We start from the raw sequence: 18031 nt of genomic DNA, 5'->3' as shown, positions 1-18031 counted from the left end.
TCCCTTTGTTGTTTTTTTTGCCAGTTTCAGAACATTCTGAGTTTTAATACTTTTGACACTATTTTTATGATACCATGTGATACAGGATTGTATTAATCCTCTCTTACCTGCCCTTGCTTCCATCTTCCATAAAAAAGTTTTTAAAATACCTAAGTTGGTTAGTGACTTCTCTGTGTACACAGAATGGTCTCTAAGGGTACTTCCAACCAGGATCAGCATGGATCTGGTCCTCTGGGCCTGTACCTCTGCCTCTTAGACCTCTAAAATTCATGCCCCTAATTTTCAGGAAAGTTAACTCACTCATCTTTGTAGCCCTAACTACCAGATATTACCAACACAATCCTTTTGTTCAGGACCCCAAACACAGGATTGAGGATACTATAGAATCAGAGCTCCTAACCAAGTTTGAACAAAGCCATGATAATAGTGGTGAAGATCCAAACCCCTAAGTTGAGGTTTACTTGGACACACTGACCAGCAGGAAAATTCACTAAGACCAGACCAACAGATCTGTCTAGCCCTGGGACTGAACCAGAAGGCAAGTACATACAAGACTCTGATGACCTGGTTGAGGAAAATTTGTGAATCCACCTTAAAAAAGCATTGGGAAAAGAATATACCACCTGGAACTGTCAGAGAGATGATAACCCACTGTGTGGGGAAAAGTATACCAAACCAATCTGTCCTGTAAGGTATGCCAAAGAAAATACCATTAATTATAACTGAAAATTGGTTTAAAAAGGATCAAGTTTGTTGAGGGACTTTAATGTGAGCATAAGGAGTACATATTTCATTTCATAGGCAACAAGGGCACTGAAATGCTGAGTAGGTGAATGCTAAGTCCTATATAGCAGAAGATTAATTTGGCAATATTGTGAAGGGTGAGTTGGAGAAGTGAGAGAGGAGAGATGGAGAGACAAGTTAGGAAGTTTTTAGCCAATAATAGAAAGTGAGGTCTAGAACTAGAGTGACAGTATTAGGAGGGGAGGGACAGAGTGTGGAAGCAAGAGAGACTACAACCTATGATTCACTGTAATTTGGTGGAACAAAAGCTAAGATTACTGAGAAAGGTACCAAATTGGAACTTCTGGAAAAACAATGGTGTAGCATAGTATTAGCACCCTTTCTAAAAAAATACAGGTTACCATCAAAAATGGTTAATCCGTGTTAATAAATTTAACTTTTAAATTGTTATATTTTTGATGACATGGAAAATTTGTGAAAAATTATTTTAAAATAATGTAATTTTAAAACTCTTCCTTCCATTTCTTCTAAGTGTAAAAAACACCAAAATATTATAAAATATGTTGTTTTTTAAACATAGAAACATTGTAAAATAATGAACTAAATGGTCATTTCATGACAATAGTCTGCCTGATGCTATATAAAACTTCACTGAACTACACTAAAATATTCATAACATAGCAGTTTGAAAAAATTCTTGAGTTGGGGGGAAACTATAAGGAACTTTTTTGGGCAGTTATTTAAGAGAAATAAATCTTTCAATGAAAGATATGGAATAAATGTGATTTTCTCCCCAAGCTCCTTTCCCCTCTGCCACAACCCATGAGCTAAAGGCCATCAAGTATGCACCTTGATCAGCTCTAAGGGGCTAAACTTATATGCTGATAGTCAGTTTTTAAAAACAGTCTAGAAAAATAGATTCAACACAATTCAACCCACAGCCTTATTTTATTGTTAGTCTGCTTCATTTCACCATAGCTTCCTGTTCTACAATAAAGATCGAAAATTACAACTTTCTGCTCGAATAGTTTCACTATCTCTAGATTTATTTTATGCTGCTAGACTCCCTTAACTCTTTGTAGGTGTATAGCTTGGGCATTTTATGATTTATAACAATGAATTAAACCATTTTTTTCAAATGGGGAGAAATTTAGAGTTTTTATTGTGTTTATTTTGAGCACCCTTTTTATGACAATGGATGATAGAATTTGGAAAAGGGAAAGAGATTCTTATCACATACACAGAAATAAGGTGAGGGTACCTTATTGAAGGCCTATTATGTGCCTTCAATTTGACCCTTGATAAATAAAATCACTTTGGTTGGACCATGCTCACAGTATGATCAAAGAAAAACAAAAAGATATATGTAATATATAATATATGTAATGTATAATGTAATATATATAAGATATATATATATATACATATATATACATATAATGGAAATTATTTGTATGACTGTGCAAAGTTTCTTGCAATGACTTTTTGGAAAACCTTGATGTTTTAGAGAGTTCATGGTCATATTGGAGAGAACTAGACAGAGAAAGAGATAAACACTGAACGAGTGAGAGCCGTGTGGCGTATAGGAGAATAGCTATTGGACGTGGAGTCAGAAGAAACCTAGGGTTTCTCCAGAACTTACTAGTTGTGTGACTATAGGCAAGTCTCTTCATATTTCTGACCCCCTGTCTCTTCATTTGTTTATTATTACCAGATACTATTGATAGCTACTTGCTGAGAACTTCCACATTTACCATGGAAATTTCTTCCTGTTCTTCTGGGTAGAAGTTCTTTGCTCTCTATAGACCTTGGAGTATCAGTGACCTTCTGTCCCTCAGTTTTGGCCTTCTTTCTATATCACTATATTTCTATATCACAGGGTATAGGACCGCTTCTTATTCAAGGTTATTTGGAGTTGCAGACATACCCTAAGTTAGAACCTAGCTTTGAGCCCCTTACCAATTGTCAAAATCCCATTTCCTCCTCCAAATTTGCTATATTGCAAAAAATCTAATGGCACAACCTTGGCAAACATAAGAATTTGTAAGTAATCCTGGACTTCTGTCACCTTCACTAGCCTTACTGTTAGCAATGCATCTTAAGACCCACTTTTGACTTTGTTTTCCAGGATGTCTGGCTCTTGATCAGTAACCACAACATAGAAGTTATTGTTGATGTTAAGATCTTTCTTGCATAATTCTTTGGATATTCTTGCCACCTCTTAATCTTTTCTGCTTTTGTTAAGTGTCTACCTCTTTTGTTTTTTATCAAGCCCACTTTTGCATGAAACATTTCCCTTGATAGCTCTAATTTTCTTGGATATCTCATCTTTCTCATGTTATTGTTTTCTTCTATTTCTTTGCATTGCTCAAAACCTTTTTATTTCTTCTTGCTATTTTCTGAAATTCTGCATTCAATTGGGTATATATTTCCCTTTCTCCTTTCCCTTTTTGTCCTTCCTCACCTATTTGCAAAGCCTCATCAGACAGCCATTTTACTTTCTTGATTTTTCTTTGGAATGTTTTTTGTTGCTGCTTCCTATACAATATCTCAACCCTCCTTGTCTATAGTTCTTCAGACACTCTATCTACTACATCTAATACCTTAAACCTATTCATCACCTCATCACTTCATATTTATAAGGAGTATTACTTAGGTCATACCTATCCAGCCTGATGATTTTTCCTACTTTCTTTAAGTCCAAATTTTGCAATAAGAAGCTCATGATCTGAGCAACTGTCATCTCCAGGTCTTGTTTTAAGTGACTGCATAGAGCTTCTCTGCCTTTGGCTGTAAAGCATATAATCAATCTGCTTTCTATATCGACCATCCGGTGGTATCTATGTCAGTTGCCTTTTGGGTTGTTGAAAAAGAGCGTTTGCTATGATTGGTGACTTATCTTGACAAAACTTTATTAGAGTTTGCCTTGCTTCATTTTGTACTCCAAGGCCAAACTTGTCTGTTATTTCAATTATCTTTCGATTTCCTACTTTAGCATTCCAGTTCCCTATGATGAATGGGACATCTTTTTTGAGTGCTATTTCTAAAAGACGTAGGTCTTCATACATGTAGGTCTTCAACTTTGGCCTCTTCAACATCAGTGGTTGGAACATAGCCATGTATTACTGTGATGTTTAACAGTTTTCCTTGGATTCGGACAGATATCATTGTAATTTTTGAGATCAGACCCCAGTACTGCTTTTCTCACCCTTCTATTGACTGTGAGGGCTACTCCATTTCTTCTAAGGAATTCTTGCCCGAAGTAGTATATATAATGATCACCTGAATTATATTCACCATTGAAATCATACTGTTTTGGTTAATAAAAATAAAAATGTAGAAAAATAGAGAAGAATCTGATTAACAAAAGTCCACAACATAATAAACCAAGGATTGAGAAAATGATTCCAGAAGGTTAGGTATTAGCCACATTGATTGTTTTCCAGACACATAAAATAAAGTATTTAGATGCTGTAGAAGAGGTGACAATGCCTTAACTAGATATATGCTTTAAAGGCTATTAGGACAACATAGGGTCAGACTTCTTCCATCCTTTATAAAGGGCAATGCTGAGATTTTCTCTTTTCATATGGCTTATTAATAAATCTAATAAATAATAGTATATATAACATGATAAATAATAAAATAACATGTGATATTTACTTTGTCATGTGTTATTGGAGGAGATAATCTCTTCCCTATGTACTGGATGAAAAGAGATTTGGTCATACTGTAAATTATAAATGTGTGTGTGTGTGTATGTGTGTGTGTGTGTGTATAGTGTGCCCATGCAATTTGTGTTTATGTGAGGTCTTTCTCTGGTCAAAGGCAGGAGCAATAGGATACTGGTGGCTGGAGAAGGAAAAGTCAAATGAATGGAGGAAGCTGGTAAGACTCCTATTGTATCTACCTGGAGCCAGTATGACTATTCTGCATGTAACATTTTCTTTGGCATCTGTTAATGCACAAGCAACTAAAGTATTTTTACACTAATCAATTAATCAACAAGTATTTATTATGTTCTATCTAGACACTGTGACCAGTGTTGGGGATGCTAAGACAAGACAAAAGCAAAGCAGTATCTATTCTCAAGGAGCTTACTGGGGGAATAACATACACACACAGAGTAAATGCAAGGTAATTTAATGGTGGAGAGATTCACTAACATCTGGAAGGGGGACAGAAAAGGCCTCCTGTAGGAGGTGGTACTTGAGATGAGTCTTGAAGGAAGCTAGGAATTCTAAGAGGCAGAACTGAGGAGTGCATTCCTGTATAAGAGATAGCCTATGCCAAGGCATGGCATTGGGAGGCAGAAATGCTATGCATGAGGAGTCCTGAGTAGGCCAGTTTGATAGGACTGTAGATTTGTGTATGAAGGGGAGTAATGTTTAGTATATCTGGAAAGGTAGGCTAGATGCAGATTGTGCTAGAGGAGCAGAGTGCATTAGAAAGACCTCATGTCCTCATATGTAAGATAGCATTTGTGATGAATTTTGAAGGAAACAATTCTAATAGGCAGAAGAAAGTATATTCCAGGCAGAGGGACAACCGGTTTAAAAGTAAAAAGATGGCGGAGTGCCACTTATGAAGACTGGCAAGGTCAGTTAGACTAGATTGCAGAGTGTAGGAAGGGAATTAGGGTTTGACAAGGTTGGAAAGATGGGTTTGAGCCTGATGGTGAAGGGCTTTAAAAGTCAAACATAAGAATTTATACTTGATCCTGAAAGCAATAGGGAGCCAGTGGAGCTTGTTAATTAGGGAAGCAACATGATCAGACTTGTGTTATAGAAAATCTCTTGAGTAGTTGTGTGGAGAATGAATTAGAGTGGGGAAAACTTGATGCAAGGAGATCAATTAGGAAGCTATTGCGATAGACCAGGTGAGAGGTAATAAGGGCCTTAACTAGGGTGGTGGTTTTGTAAGTAAAGAGAAGGGAACAGATGTGAGAGGGTGAGATTTTTTTGTAGAGGTAGTTTTTGAAAATCATTCTCTTTTCCTTGACACTCTCTTTTATTTAGGTTTTTGTGACACTGTTCTATCCTTGTTCTCTTCCTACCTATTTAACTATTCCTTCTCAGTATCTCTTGCTATTTTTGCATTGAGGTTAAGCTTGTCATCCATGGGAATCCAGGCTCTGTTCTGGGACCTCTTCTTCTATGCTATTTTGCTTGGTAATTTCATTACCTTCTATGGACTCAATTATCTTACGCTGATGGTTCTCCAATCTGTTTATCCAGCCCTAATTGCTTGGCTGATCTCCAGTTTCCCATGTCCCACTGCTTATTGGACTTCTCAGACTTGATGTCCCATAGACACCTTAAAAGTCAGCATATCCAAAACTGAACTCATCTTTCCTCCCAAACTCCTTCCTCTTCCTAATTTCTTTATGATGGTGGTTACCACTGTTCTCCCAGGCACCTATTCTCCTTATATAGGTGTCATTCCGAGCTCTTTACTCTCTCTCACTCCCATATCCAATTAGTTGTTAAGGTCTGTCATTTCTACCTTCACAAAATCTCTCCTGTATCCCTTCTCTCCTCCATACTACTATAACCTTGGTTCAGGTTTTCATCACCTCACACCTGAACATAGCTGTTTGCATGTTGTCTCCCTCATTATTAGACAGAAAGTTCCTTGAGAGCAAGGGATGTCTTGTACCTTTCCTTGTATCTCCAGTGATCAGCTAAGTGCCTGGCACATAGTAGACACAATAGATGCTTGTTGACTGACAAAGATAGAGACATTTGCCAACCAATTGGCATATATGGGGTAACCTACTGTGCAAAACTGTGATATAAAGGATGATCTGCATTAACAGATATAGGAAAGTATGGAAGGGGATTAATGTTTTTGGAGAAAAGATAATGAGTTCTATTTTGGACATGTTGAGTTTGAGATGTCTATTAGCCATTCAATTTGACTTGTTCAGTAGACAGTTGGAGGTACACAGATTGACTTCATGGGAGAGACTAAGGATGTCTAGGTAGATTTGGGAGTAATTTTATAGGGATAATAGCCAAACTCATGGGAACTGAAAGGTTCCCAAGTTAGGGAGTACAGAGGGAGAGGGACCAGGACAAAGACTCTACTTCCACAATAAGGGACTTGATATAGACACTGAATTCTACAAGGAGACTGAGAAGGAGCAATCAGAGAGGTAGGGAAAGAGTCAGGGAAATTAGGGTCATTAAAACCCAGAGAAGAGTAAATAGGAAGAGAGGGTGGTCACTTATGTCAAATGTAGGAGAGATCAAAGAGGATGAGGATTGAGAAGAAGCTATCAGATTTGGGAATTGAGGTCATTGACAAGTTTGGAGGGTACAATTTCAGTCAAGTGATGAGATATTTTAGAGGGTTGCAAAGAGAGTGAAAAGAGAGTCAGTGGATGCAATGAATGTAGATGTCTTTCTTCATTGTAATTTGGCTGACAAATGGAAGAAAGATATAGGATGATAGCTTAGGGGGTTGATGAGCTCTAAGGTGGATTTTTTTAGGGATAGGAGAAACACTAGTTGGTTGGTAGTCAGTAAAGGAGGAACAGCAGATTGACATTAAAGGTTAGATATAGTTGAAATGATTTGTGTGTGGACAGTCTTCCAGAGAGGACATGACAGGTGGGATCAAGGATATATGTAGAGATTTCTTGGCATCTCAATGGGTGGAGAAAGGGTGGGAGAGAATTTGTAATTGAAAATAAATATAAAATAAGAGATATGTATTTGTATCTATCTATCTATTTGTAGAGATGTTGAGTTTGAGATGCTTATGGGACGTCTGGTTCAAAATGTCCAATAGACAGTTGATGATGTGTGATTAGACCTCAGAAGAAAACTTGGGTAGGTGATATAGATCTGAGAGTCACCTATATAGGAATGATAATTGAACCCAAGGAAATTGATCAAAACATCAACTGAGAGAGGATGGATAGAGAAGAGAAGAAAGCCTAGGACAGAACCTTGGGTTATAGCTACAGGTACAGTATGGGGCATGGATCATACTGGTTATACTGGTAGGGTAAAGAAGAGAGGAGAATATCCCAACAAAGCATAGCCAAGACACTATCTAGGAGGAAAGGGTGATAAATAAAGCTCTTCTTTTTCATATTATCCAATTCCTTGATGACATCTTTTATTTATGCTCTTCCTTGGAGTTCCTTGTTGGTTATATGTTATGTAATTACCAATTCTATTTACAATGAAACACCTAAGGATCTAATTTTACATTGGCATCATCACTGAGTCAAATAGTTTCAGTTCTTGCCAAGATGGTGGGGGAGCCATAGTTGAGGGATGAAGCAAAGAGGGAAGGGAGGAATAAAATTTATTTCACTGAAGTACAATGTAGTTAGCATAGATTCAGTTAAGTCAGGAATTATTGAATCACTGACTGCCCTCTTTCATTTTCCAGTGTTTGGGGATTTTTGTGCAGACAGAGCCTCAGAGGGGTCAGGTAATGGCCACGGGTAGATCCTAGGGGATCCAAATGAAAGCTTCTAAATTGTTATTGCTTTTAAATTTGATCTTCAAAGTGTGATTTTATTTTTCTATTTCACCTTAATTGATGGTCTAATTCACTATAGGGCACATTTCTATGTAAATCCGACCTTCAGGTCACAAAATAATTAGGAACCTGTCCACTTGAATTTAAGTGCCTCTTTCAGAATCTTCAGTCTCACCTTTACCTTGAGTGGCATTCTGTGTAAATTCTTCCAGATTTATTCATGATGACACAAACTCAAAAAATAATTTGCTTATTTGTTTCTTTGAATATTTTGGGGTTTTTTGGGGGGTAAGTAATCCTAGGGGGAGAAAACTCCATTCATTTTGTAGACAATTACATTCTTGTAATTCTCAGGACTTCCTGCACACATCAAAGAATGAGAAGGAAGGTGTTTTGCTTTTAGAAGACCAGGGAAAAAAGATAAATCAGTCACTTGAGGCTATCTTTAGTAACCTAAAACTCTTCAGGAAACTGAAATGTGTTATGATATCAAAGAAAAAGGCTCAAAGAGGTAATGTACTTCTTCTAGCCCTCATGTTGTGTTGTCTGCGCTTTCCTGATCCATCATCCCTAGAGTAACTTCCTGCTGCATTGACACAGAGACTTCATGTTCTTTCATCATGAATATTTAAAGCATGTCACCGTAGAAACCAAGTTACTGAGTTCACAGCACAACCTGAGAAATCTTGCTTTCTGGTAAAATGAGATCAATTAGCAAAGGAGGAGTCTCCCTCCCCCAAAAAAAAACCAAACCAAACCTCTGATGGTCATCCTGCGTGAAATTAATTGTTTTCTTAAGTTTTGTCTCTGACGTGTGTGGATATGTATGGGCAAGTCACGCAACTTGCTTCAAACAAATCTCTAAGTCTTTAAAAATAGGTGTTGTTTTTCATTGGTGGAACAAGTTTAGTTTCCCTAAGTCAGTGAAATTACAGATATGGCCAAAAAGTTTTATTTTCACTCTCATACATTGGAATTAAATTGGGTTTTCCCTGATTTGACAAGTATTTAAGAAATCCTGGGGAGAGGATTCTGGGAAGATGGTGGAGTAGTTCAGAAAATTCCAAACTCTCAAGATTTTCTTCCACAAAATAGATAAAATAGCACCTTAGGGAGAACAAAGTGTGGGTAAAAATAAATAAGAATAGGGGCACAACAGGGGTCTTCCTGAGACAATTTGAGAAGATCAGAACAAAAATCCCAGGCCAAGGTTTTGTCCCAGTGAAGAGTAAAAACCTCCAGGCTAGGGTCGCATGAACAAGCTGTAAGCTGCTTAAACAACTAGAGGCAAGCCCTGGGGTTAGTTGGTTCAGGAGGCTGCCCTGGCCCCAGCCACTGGAACTTTTACCCCTGGGATGGTGAAGGGAGCTGGGCATCTGAACAGGGAAAGATCAAGGGAGCCCCTGCTGACAAGGAATGCCAGACCCAGCTGTGCTGTCGAGAGTGGTGGGACGAGAAAGAACCTGCACATGCCTGGTGAATGCAGAAGCAGTGGGGCAGAATGCCCCTGGCTGTGGGCACTTATAGGAGATTGGAGGTTTGTCTTTGGTTCCAGGACAGAGGTAAGAACTGGAGATCTGGGACAAGAGGCACCATCCCCCTCACCTGAGGACTAGAGGTGATTACAAAAATCAAGTTATTAGTACAAAAAAAATGCACAGGCAAAGGAGAAAGAATCCAACTGTAGAAAGTTATTGTGGGAATAGAAAAGACCAAAGTTCATCTTCAGAAGATGATATTGAAACAAAAAAACTCATCTATCCCAAAGAGTAATGTTAAATGTTCACCTTCCCAAAAATAATTTGTAGAAGAGCTTAAAAAGACTTTAAAAATTAAATGAGAGAGATGGAGGAAAAACCAAAAAAGAAAATAAGAATAATCCAAGAAAAACAAGAAGATTATGAAGAGAAAGTCAATCAATTAGAAAAGGATGTCCAGAAACTTAAGGAAGAAGATGATGCCTTGAAAATTAGAACTGGGCAAGGAGAAGCCAGTGAAGTTGTAAGAGATCAAGAAATAATTAAACAAAATATGAAAAATGAAAAAATAGAAGAGAAAGTGAAGCATCTTATAAGAAAAACAACTGATCTGGAGAATAGATCAAGAAGAGAAAACATAAAAATAATTGGACTACCTGAAAGCTATGATCAGAAAAAGAATCTTGATACAATAATACAAGAAATAATTAAAGAAAATTATCCTGCAGCATTAGAAGAAGGGGAGAAAGTAGAAATAGAAAAAAAATCCACTGATCACCACTAGAAGGAGATCCTATGAGGAAAACTCATAGGAATATTAAAGTCAAATTCTAAAGCCCCCAGCTCAAAGATAAAATATTGCAAGTAACAAGAAAAAAACAAACAATTTAAATATGATGATGCCACAATTAGGCCTAGCAGTGGAGACACATAAAGGATAGCAGGTCTTGGAACACTAGATATCAAAGAGCAGAAGAACTGGGGTTGTGGCCAAAAATATCATATGTTGCACAGTTAAGCATAATCCTGAAAGAAAAAAAAAAACGGATATTTGATCAACTGTCAGACTTTCAAGACTTTGTTTAAAAAACCTGAAATTAATAGAAGATTTGATATACAAGAGCCAAGAGAAACATAAAAGTACATACCAAAGACTGATTACGAGGGATTCAATAAGGACAGATCATTTACTTTTTACATATGCAAAATGTAAAATGTCTGTCTAAGATTGTCATTAGCAATTGGATAGTTCGTAAGAAATATCAGGGTTGTCCTGAGTATGATATGACGTTAAAAGTAAATCCATTTAGGAGCAGCTAAAAGGAGTAATTATTTTATAAAAATGAGGTGCAAGAGGAAGAATTGATACAGAAGAATTCTATGGGGGAGGAGGGCTGGTAGTTCTGGTAACCTACTTTCCTTGGGAATGGGTGTAAGAGGGAACAATACATATATATCTAGAACAGTATAAACGTTTTCTAAATTCAGAAGAAATAAAAGATTAGGGGGATAGGGAGGTCAGGAGAGGACAAGGGAGGAATCTCTAGAGGAGAGGGTAGGGGAATAGGGTGTAGGGGGTTAGAGAGGGGTGTTTAGATTTATGGGAATGGGAGGATAGGGGAGGGATCTTTGGAGGTGGGTAGACTAAGTAATGGGAGGGCATGTAGCAGACTAAGAAGTAAAGTGGAGGAGTCAAGAGGGACAAGAAACAGATATGCAGAAACATAAAAACAGAGATCATGAGGAGAATTTGTTAGGGAAAGTATATGTCTCTATATGTATGTATATATGTGTATATATACATATATGTATATGTATGAGTGCATTTATCTATATCTACATAGAAATATACTCGCCCTCAATTGTAGCCTAGTGGGGGAGGAAGGGTGGAAAAAAAAAAGAACAAAGTAAAAAGTGCACAGCAGAGAACAATAGAAAACCCATAAGGAAGCAAAGATGGACAGCTCTCAACATAACATGTGGTATCTATCATACAGACTTTCTTGAAATGAAAATTTATCGTCACATATTTTGAATCCTCTCTTGTGTTCTCTATACACATGACATGCTTTTTTCTTTTCTTACTTTGTATTTAAGTTTCAATATTTAAGTTTAACGTATGTTTTCCCCCTTTTCTCTATTCTGTATTTGTGTTCTGGCATTTGAGTCTAAAATAAAATTAAAAAAAAATTTTTAAAAAATATTAAAAAAAAAGAAATCCTGGCTCTTGGCTTTGTAATATAGCTTTAAATGGGACCTTAGTTAAATGGATCCCTGGTCACTTTGCACTTTGATTCTTAAGCTGTTACCTATGCTTTATGTAAGAAATAAGGGGATCAAGAGGGTGTGGGAAAGCTGATGAGGGTGCTAGAAAAATGAACAGAAACTAAATGGCAGAACAATGAAATGCCAGCAATATATATATATATATATATATATAAAGTGTGAACATAACCCTTCTCATTCATATATGCATATATTACATATTTGTGTATAGGCACATATATATCATACTTACATATGTGCTTATGTACACACATACAGATGATAGACAGATAAGTAGATAGTTAGGAAACAGACCCAGAGGGCTAGATTCATAAATAAAAGCATTAAATTCAGACCTTGGCTTTGATCAGTGATTGCTTTGTGATTTGGACTCTTTGTGTATTTTTTTTCCTCTCCTTTTTCTTCTTGGGTATATAAGATTAATATTAAATGCAAGCTGTATGCCCTTACTACCTCACCCTGAAATTTCATCTTTCCTGAGATTAGCGCTATTCCTTCCCAGGCCAGCTTCAAACCCTCTCCTAGGCTAGTCCACTGTGTTCTTTGACATGCCTGCTTTATTCCTGAATTTCTTGAACTTTTCTTCTCCCAACACACTTTTCACCTCTTCACCTTGACTGAAACCTGACTTTCCATCAAGAACTCCATAGTTGTTTCCAGTGGAGTTTCCTGCTTTTGCCTTGGCCATTCAAAGACAGAAGAAAGGGCTTAATATACAGTATTTCTTGTTCCTTGGGGTGGTTTCCAGGCCAATTTTTCTGCCATGGTGTTTCAATAACTTTTCCATTTTTTAAGTATGTGAGCTCCATTAGTTTCATCTGCATGCCTCAGTTTGAACAGATAAAATATGATGGGGTTCGATTAGATGATCTTGAAGGTCCTTACAACTCTAAAACTCTGAAATTCTATTATCCTTGTAACTTTCTTGACTTCTATGATTTCAGCTCTTGGTTTTCAATCTTTCTACGCTAGTCATTACTATGGAGAGGTAACATGGATTCTGAGTCCACTGGGTTTGGAGTCAGGCAGTGAATCTTACTTTAGACACACATAAGCTATGAGAGGTTGAGAAAGATACTTAACATTTCCGAGTCTCAGTTTTCCCATCTGTAAAAGGGGAACAATAACAGCACCTACCTCACAGTTATTTATTGTAAGGATCAAATGATGTAACGCTTTTCAAACCTTAACACACTATATAAATATTAGCTATTATTATCATCCTTCCTGTGCCTCCATGGCCCTTGATGCCTCCTTATTCTTTTAGTCTATGAGCCTCTCAGGGTTAACCATAACTCTAAGTAACTAGTACCCACTTTTGTTATTAGTGACAGAATTATGTGTTATTTTAATAAGGCTGACTATTACTAAATGCCTTATTAAGGGAGTTTATGGGCCAGATTATGCAAGAGAAGATTTGCATAGTATTTGATTTTCCTCCAGGGCCAGGTTATCAAAGTAGGTTATAAATTGTTTTCATTCTGAGGCAATGATGGAAAATACATTGATACCTAATCTATTCGGAGGAGAAATTATGCAAAAAATGCTTTGCAAACCTTAATTGTTATATCTGTATCTATGTAATTTTTTCCTCTTATAGTTAAGCTAGAATGGGAGAGGTAAAGGAAACCAGCCTGCTTAAATGAACATTGCAGAAAGACACAAAGTGAGAAATAGGTCCGAGGCACATTTTACAAAAACTATAAATATGAACTTTAGGAATGTTATTTACAATAGATGTATACTTCAAGAGGTAGAATTATTTTCTGGGTGCTAAGCATTTTCTTTTTTTATTATTACTCTTTGGCTTCTATTAGAAATGTTTCAAGGATCATCTGTGGCTTTCCTTGTGAAACAGATTTACCATTGCAAAACTCTTTGGATGCTCTGGCCTCAAGACTTCCCTCAGGCATCTCTGAAGTATGGCTTAGAGCACAAGATTTCCCCATAGACACAGACCACAAGGGAATACACACAATAATACAGGCAGAAGGCCATGTTACAACAACACAGATATATCACATGATCACAGAATATCCATGCTTTAGAAACCATCTCATTAGCTCTATGGCTGCCATATCACGCTTAATTCATATTAAGCATTAGGTTCCCTAAACTCCCAGATCTTTTCTCCCCCCAGCCAAATGCTAGCTAATAGTCCCCTAGTTTGTATTTGTGATACTGATTCACTACAAAGATGTCTCACCTGGTTCCTCTCTCTTCCTTTATTAGGAGAGCTCAGTGCTCTTCATGGGGCTACCTTGTGCCTTGCTTTGTAACAGTAGTATAATGGGCCAGCATGCCAGTCTGAACAAAGAAACTATGCCTACAAACTTTTATTTGATTGAAAGGCTCTTGGTGAGCAAGAAAATGCTTTCCTTTTTAATGCTATTATTAGTACCAGCTGCAGCCTTTTGACCTATACAGCTCAGCTACCTTAACTTTAATACATATATATATATATATATATTGATATCTTTTGTTTTTACATTGCTTTGATTTTCCCCTTTATCACTTCTCTTCCTCTCCCAGAGAGCCATTGCTTAAAACATTGAATTTTCTAAAAAAAGAAGAAAGAGGACAATGAGGGAAAAACATTGCATAAAATTGAAACAATTTGACATTATGTGCAATGTGACATACCGGCTGATGGAAAAGAGTGGGAGGAGGTGTCACCTTATATCTCCTCTCTGGGGCCAAACTTATTCTTTATAATTTTGCAAATTTTCATTTTTGATTGTTTTGTGGTAGTTGTTTCATTGACGTTGTAGTCATCATGTCTTTTTTTTTTCTTCCTGGCAACTACTCTGACTTTTAAATGGTTCCAGTAAAACTACAATTCAATATTGAAATATTTATTTATTTTGATTTAGTATGACAGCCAAATGCCAGCAAACTATAAGAAATATATATGTGTATGTATATGTATATATATATACATGCATACACACTTATATCTATATCTTGCTCACTGTGTAGTCAGTATACTTGGTGTATTCAGTATACTCAATTGCTAGAAAGTCCTACTGAGATGGCTCCTTCGACCGTGTTGAAAAGGCTGCAAGTATGATCTTGGGGACAGAATAAGTCTCTTGTCTGAGGACCAACCTAGGTAAGGACAGATATGTTCTGCATTTTTTCATCACAGCACCCCATGAAATAAAGTACAAAAATGGCTCTTAATTCTGTGTGGTTTTCTTCTACTATTGTGATAGAGAGAAAGAAAATGAGGCAAAAGTGGTTCTAGGAAAGAGTGTGTAGGTAATTTATTTAAATTAAAAAAAAATAAAAAAAAACAATTTATTTTTCACATTATTTTAAAAAAATTTTGAGGTCCAAATTCTATCCCTCTCTCTCAGTCCCTTCCACATCCACTAAGAAGGCAAGCAATATGATATCAATTATACATGTAAAATCATGCAAAAATGTTTCTATATTAGCCATATTTTTAAAAAATACCATGAAAAATAAAGAAAGAGAAAAAATTATACTTCAATTTGCACTCAGAGTTCATCAATTCTCTTTCTGGAGGTAGAAAGCATTTTTCATCATGAGTCCTTTGGCATTGTCTTGGATTATTGTATTGATCAGAGTAGCTAAGTCTTTCACAGTTGATCATCATTACAAAATTGCTATTTCTGTGTGCAATGATCTCCCAGTTCTTCTTAGTTCACAGAGGTTTCATTTTGCTGAAAACCCCCTTTGTAATTTCTTATAGTACAATTGTATTCCATCAAAATCATATACCACAACTTGTTCAGTCATTCCTCAACTGATTGGCATCCCCTCAATTTCAAATTTTTTGTCCTGACAAAAAAGAACTGTTATTAATAATTTTGTACATATACATCCTTTTCCTTTTTCTTTGATGTCCTTGGGATACAGACCTAGTAGTGGTATTACTGGTCTTATAGCCTTTTGGGCATAATTCCAAATAATTCTCCTGAATGGTTGGACCAGTTCACAACTCCACCAACAATTCATTAGTGTCCCTATTTTCCTATCCCCCCTTTAGCATTTGTCATTTCTGATAGGTGTGAGGTGGTACCTCAGAGCTGTTTTAATGTGCATTTCTCTAAACAATCGTAATTTAGAGCATTTTTTCTTCTGTCTATATGTATCTTTGATTTCTTCTTCTGAAAGCTGCCTATTTATATCTTTGACCATTTATTAATTATTATAAATTTGACTGAATTCCCTACACATTTGAGAAATGAGGCTTTTATCAGAGAAACTTGTTTTTTGGGATATTACTTCATTGTCTATGGTAAATTTTTTCAAAATGTTGTTTCCCTGATTATTTTTTAATTAGGTCAATTTTGTTTTTGCTTTGTCTGTGATCATGATTGCTACCTTTGCCTTTTAAAAATGATCTTTAATTTTTAATAAAAAATATTTATTATTTTTTGCGACATTCATTTTTATAAGATTTTGAGTTCCAAATTTTTCTCCTTCCTTCCCTTTCCTCACCTGTCCTTATACATGTACAATCATGTCAAACATATTTCTACATTAGTCATGTTGTGAAAGAAGAATCAGAACAAAAGGGAAAAACCACAAGAAAGAAAAAAACCAAAAAACACAAAAAGTGAAAATATGTTTTGATCTGTGTTCAGACTCCATAGTTTTTTTCCTCTGGCTGTGTATATCATTTTTCATCATGAATCTTTTGGAGTTGCCTTAGATCATTGTATTGCTGAGAAGAGTTAAGTCTATCATAGTTAATTAATGCACAAAGTTGCTGTTACTATGTACCATGTTGTCCTGGGTCTGCTCACTTCACTCAGCATTAGTCCATGTAAGTCTTTGCAGGTTTTTCCTGCTCATCATTTCTTATAGCACTATTGTGCGCTATTCTATTATATTCATATGCCACAGCTTGTCTAGCCATTCCCCAATTGATGGGCATCCCCTCAATTTCCAATTTTTGCCACCACAAAAAGAACTGCTCTAAGTACTTTTGTACGTGTAAGTCCTTTTCCCTTTTTTATGATCTCTTTGGGATATAGACCTTGTAGATCAAAGGGTATGCAGAATTTTACAGCCCTTTGGGCATAGTTCCAAATTGCTCTCCAGAATGATTTGATCAGTTCACAACTCCACCAACAATGCATTAGTGTTCCAATTTTCCCAGATCTTCTCCAACATTTATCATTTTCCTTTTCTGTGATATTAGCCAATCTGATAAGTGTGAGGTAGTACCTCAGAGTTGTTTTAATTTGCATTTCTCTAATCAATAGTGATTTAGAGCATTTTTATATGAGTATAGATAGCTTTAATTTCTTCATCTGAAAACTGCCTGTTCATATCCTTTGACCATTTATCAACTGGGAAATAACTTGTATTTTAGTAAATTTGATTCAGTTCTCTACATATTTGAGAAATGGGGCCTTTTTCAGAAACCATGACTGTAAAAATTGTTCCCCAGCTTTTTGCTTTCCTTCCAATCTTGGTTGCATTGGTTTTGTTTGTGTAAAACCTTTTCAATTTAATGTAATAAAAATTATCCATTTTGCATTTCATCATATTTTGTATCTCTTGTTTGGTGATAAATTCTTCCTATCTTCATAGATCTGACAGGCAAACTATTTCCTGCTCTCCTAATTTTCTTATGGCACTTATGGCATCATCCCTTATGTCTAAATCATTTACCCATTTTCACCTTATCTCAATATAGACTGTGAAATGTTGGTCTATGCCTAGTTTCTGTCATGCTATTTCCCAGTTTTCCCAGCAGTTTTTGTCAAGTGGTGAGTTCTTATCCCAGAAGCTGGAGTCCTTGGGTTTATCAAACAGTAGATTACTATAGTCATTGCCGACTGTCTTGTGTACCTAACATGTTCCACTGATCTACCACTCTATTTCTTAGCCAGTACCAAATAGTTTTGATGATTGCCACTTTATAACATAGTTTGAGATCTGGTACAGCTAGGCTACCTTCCTTTGCATTTTTTCATTAATTTCCTTGATATTCTTGACCTTTTGTTCTCCCAGATGAATTTTGTAATTATTTTTTCCAGCTT

The 18031-nt window shown here is 36.3% G+C and overlaps 1 pseudogene; it reads right to left on the bottom strand.

Moving 5' to 3' along the window:
• Positions 1-4196: 4196 nt before the first annotated feature.
• Positions 4197-4340, bottom strand: LOC118835115 (annotated as a pseudogene).
• Between the last annotated feature and the right edge of the window lie 13691 nt (positions 4341-18031).

Source organism: Trichosurus vulpecula, chromosome 1 (assembly GCF_011100635.1).
Source record: "Trichosurus vulpecula isolate mTriVul1 chromosome 1, mTriVul1.pri, whole genome shotgun sequence".
Classification (NCBI taxonomy): Eukaryota; Metazoa; Chordata; class Mammalia; order Diprotodontia; family Phalangeridae; genus Trichosurus; species Trichosurus vulpecula.
This window is presented reverse-complemented; position numbering and strand designations above follow the sequence as displayed.